Source organism: Canis lupus, chromosome 38 (genome assembly GCF_003254725.2).
Source record: "Canis lupus dingo isolate Sandy chromosome 38, ASM325472v2, whole genome shotgun sequence".
NCBI classification, from domain to species: domain Eukaryota; kingdom Metazoa; phylum Chordata; class Mammalia; order Carnivora; family Canidae; genus Canis; species Canis lupus.
Window position 1 is genome coordinate 6,571,316 of NC_064280.1, and position 4,189 is coordinate 6,575,504.

Consider the following 4,189-nt stretch of genomic DNA (forward strand, 5'->3'; position numbering starts at 1 on the left):
GATAGAGTTGATGATATCTAAAGTAAAGTGAAACCATGACTCTTATATATAAAAGCTTGAGAGTTGAAAAGGAAAGAAAAGAAAACCATAAATGTGGGTGATGGTGAAATACTTTCTTTTTAGATCAGTGTTTTTGAAACTATACTTTTATTTTTGGAGATCTTTACTCATGATATTTACTCTTTGATGACTATCCGGAATAGCTCCTTGCAAATGCAGAAAGTCCTGTTGTCTGGGAAGAAAGTGATAAAAATAGTCTTTCATAATACGTGACCAATAATAAATCTTTTATAGGCCTGCCAATATTTGGGGCTTCATTGTAGAGTTATCCACCCTTGTTTTAAACTTTGCACATGTTGGACTTGGAGGGGGATTTGCTTTGCTTAAGGGAAACACTCCAGCAGGCTATTTTTGAACTTGCTTTGACATTTAGATTTGGAAATACTGTTTCCAAGATACTTATCCCTGGATAAGCCTGCAGTGCAGATGTAAAAGTATATCAAGTCAAAACTTTAATCATCTGCTAACATAATCTTTCATAGGAGATTTCCCTGTTGTGGACTTCTCTTTGGGTAGATCAAGTGATGGGTACAAATTAATACAAGATGAGGGAGGAGTATGGAAGGTTCAAGGACTCAAACTTTCCCCTTAATTATTTACCTCACGTTCTCATCTCTACGGTTTATGAACATAAGAAAGACTCACACACAAAACTCCCAGAGACTCTATGTTTTGTTTTAGCTTAACGATGGATCAGATCTCTGCTTGTTTTTCCACCACTACTTCATTTAATTTTATTGGCTCACATGAGAGGTGGCAGCTAGGTACACATTAGCCACTTGCAAGGTCCCACTGAAGAGAAGAGATGGAGGCGGGATGTGGAGGACATCCTAGCCAGCAGAAAATTAAAGCTGTTGCAGGAGGGTAAAAACAGCAGGAGTGGGGGCTTAATCTCTTCCTAGACCGGACATAGGATGTAGAGCCCTCACCCAGCTGCCGAGGCAGACATCCTGCTGTGTGCTTGTCTAGAAATGGACACAGCCTGGGGAGTTTGGCAGAGCCGTCTGCAGCTAAGTCCCGACAAGTGCACGCTGTAGAAGTGGAAGGCATCCATAAATACTTGCTGTGTTACCCTGAGTTATGTTTCTGACTGATGGCCCTTGTTTCACAATGAAAGGTAGCCGCTAATCCAACCTTTTGTTTTTAGTTTCTAGAAAACACAATGGTTCAATATTGCTGCATCTTTGCTCACGTTATTCCTTCTAACCAGCAACATCCTATTCCCCGACATGAATCCTAACTTTTCCTCTAAATTTAGGAGCACCTAAGCAGTCTTTAAAAACTTCCTTTGTCTGGGGCACCTGGGGGCTCAGTAAGTTAAGCATCCAACTCTTGATTTTGGCTCAGGTCATGATCTCAGGGTGGTGAGATGGAGCCCCTGCCAGGCTGTGCTGCTTAATATTCTCTCTCTCCCTCTGCCCCTGCCCCACTACTTGCCTGTTCTACTCTCTCTAACCTCCCTAAAACAACAGCAACAACAACAACAACAAACCCAACTGAATTTGAGTCCAGTGGGGGCAGTGGGAGCGATGAGGGAACTGAGATGGTGGTAGCCGTTGTGTGAAGATGGAGTTTCCCGGAGGAAATAACAATCACAGGGCCCTCGCACCCCTTCCTGTCAGGGGCTGAGACATTCCATACACCAAGCTTGGGAGGTGAGGAATTTGAAATCCCACTCATCTTGGATTCTGATCCCTCACTGGCTGTCTCAGGTGGGTTGGTCACTGTGATGACCTAGCAGACCCCTCCCCCTCTTGGGATGGCAGCTTTTCAGCCCCATGTGGGGTCCAGACATTGGACATGCCTGTGGGCATGACCCATGGCTTATGGAGCAGGACGGGGGGCTCCTGAGTGGGGGCTTGACCATGGACTTGGACCATTGTATAGGAACTCAAAATAGCGCCAACAGTTGATGTACCAATGACAGACATGACATCTGTCTCGATGGGGCATAGCCAGTTGACCACCATTGATCAGTCAGAACTAAGTTCTCAGCTTGGTTTGAGCTTAGGGGGTGGCACCATCCTGCCACCTGTCCAGTCACTCGAGGATCGTCTTTCAACCACCCCTTCACCTACTAGTTCACTTCCTGAGGATGGTGTTGAGGATTTCCGGAGGGAAGTTCCCAGCCAGAAGACAGTTGTGGTGGAAGCAGGAAAAAAGCAGAAGGCCCCAAAGAAGAGAAAAAAGAAAAATCCTAATGAACCTCAGAAGCCAGTTTCAGCATATGCTTTATTTTTCGTGATACACAGGCTGCCATCAAGGGACAGAATCCCAATGCCACTTTTGGGGATGTTTCAAAAATTGTGGCCTCCGTGTGGGATAGTCTTGGAGAGGAGCAAAAACAAGTGTGTAAGAGGAAAACTGAAGCTGCTAAGAAAGAGTATCTGAAGGCTCTGGCTGCATATAAAAACAATCAAGAGTGTCTTGATTCCACAGTGCTACTGTGGAACCAGTAGATTTGGACCCAGTGCCACCTCCGCAGACGCCTTCTCCACCTCCTATGGCTACTGTTGACCCAGCATCTCCAGCACCAGCCACAACAGAGCCCCTGCCCTGTCCCCTTCCATTATTGTTAACTCCACTCTTTCCTCCTATGTGGCAAACCAGGCATCTTCTGGGGCCAGAGATCAACCCAACATCCCCAAGTTGATTATTACCAAACAGATGTTACCCTCTTCTATTACTATATCTCAAGGAGGGATAGTTACTGTTATCCCAGCCATAGTGGTGACCTCCCAGGGAATCCAACCAGGCCAAACCAGTACAGCCACTATCCAGCCCAGTCAACAAGCCTAAATTGTCACTCGCTCAGTGTTGCAGGCAGCGGGAGAGGCCCTGCTTCTATGCAACTGCCTCCACCCCGACTACAACCCCCTCCACTGAAACAGATGCTTCAGCCCCCCACTCAGCAGCAAGTGACCATTCTACAGCAGCCTCCCCGACTTCAGGCCTTGCAACAGCCAAGTTACAGCAACAGCCACCTCCTCTGCAGATCAAGATTGTAGCTCCACCCATTCTGATAATGGAGACAACCTTAGTCCCACCAGCTGTGGAAAGTAGTCCTGAGCGGCCTGTGAACCACAGCCCTGAGGCCCAGACAGTAGAGGAAACCTCTCCTGAGACGATCTGTGAGATGATCACAGATGTAGTTCCTGAGGTTGAATCTCCTTCTCAAATGGACGTTGAATTGGTGAGTGGGTCCCCTGTGATGCTCTCACCCCAGCCTCGATGTGTGAGGTCCGGCTGTGAGAACTCTCCCATTGTGAGTAAGGACTGGGCCAATGAGTACTGCAGCAACGAATGTGTGGTGAAAGCACTGCAGGGATGTCTTCTTGGCCTGGGTGGCTTCTAGAAATTCAAACACAGTGGTGTTTGTGAGGTAGTCCTTCCTGTTCTCCAAGCCAGTGAAGACTTATCTGCTGGGAATATGTCTAACAGCCTCTTTTTAAAACACAAGCTGGACTTCTGGGAGTGCCTGATCTCAACCCATGATGGTCTTTGTGCTTCTCCCCTTTTCTGTCTCTTTAGCAGGGGCCATAGTTTGGAGCAAGGCTGTTGAGTTTGCTGTAACCTGGAACTGCTTTTTTACTTTCAAATACAAGCAGAGAAACCAGTGATGATAGCAGAGGAAAGGTGACGGGAATATGGACAAGCAGAAAATAGGGGTGGTACTGGTGGGGGGCTGTCTGAGGAAATTCGATAGAATTGTCATAGGACATGCCTAAACAATTATTAAAATGATGGGAAAATACTCAGCTTTGAGCCTAGGATAAGAAAAAAACCAAAAACCAAACCAAACCAAACCAAACAAACAAAAAACCCCAACAACTCCCTTTGTTTGATGGATTTCCTGATCCCACATCTACCTCTCACTAGAAAGAATTTATCAATCTGCTTTTTGAGTTTCTCACTATATGTGGTTAATGTGTTGAGCTTCTGTAATACTTTAGTGAACTTATTTTATATCTGTCTCCTATTACTGTTTTTACCCTCTTTAGATCAGGGACTGATTCCTAATCATCTTTCTATCCCTATAATTATCACAGAGGCTATGTCATTGTAGGGATTCAATATATGCTAGCTCAGTGTGTAAATAAATGAAGAAAGAGGGGTGGGGGAGAGGTTC

At 45.8% G+C, this 4,189-nt stretch overlaps 1 pseudogene; it reads left to right on the forward strand.

The window, feature by feature from the left end:
* Positions 1-1,626: 1,626 nt before the first annotated feature.
* LOC112642908 (TOX high mobility group box family member 4-like) lies at positions 1,627-3,902 on the forward strand (annotated as a pseudogene).
* The last annotated feature ends 287 nt before the right edge of the window (positions 3,903-4,189 follow it).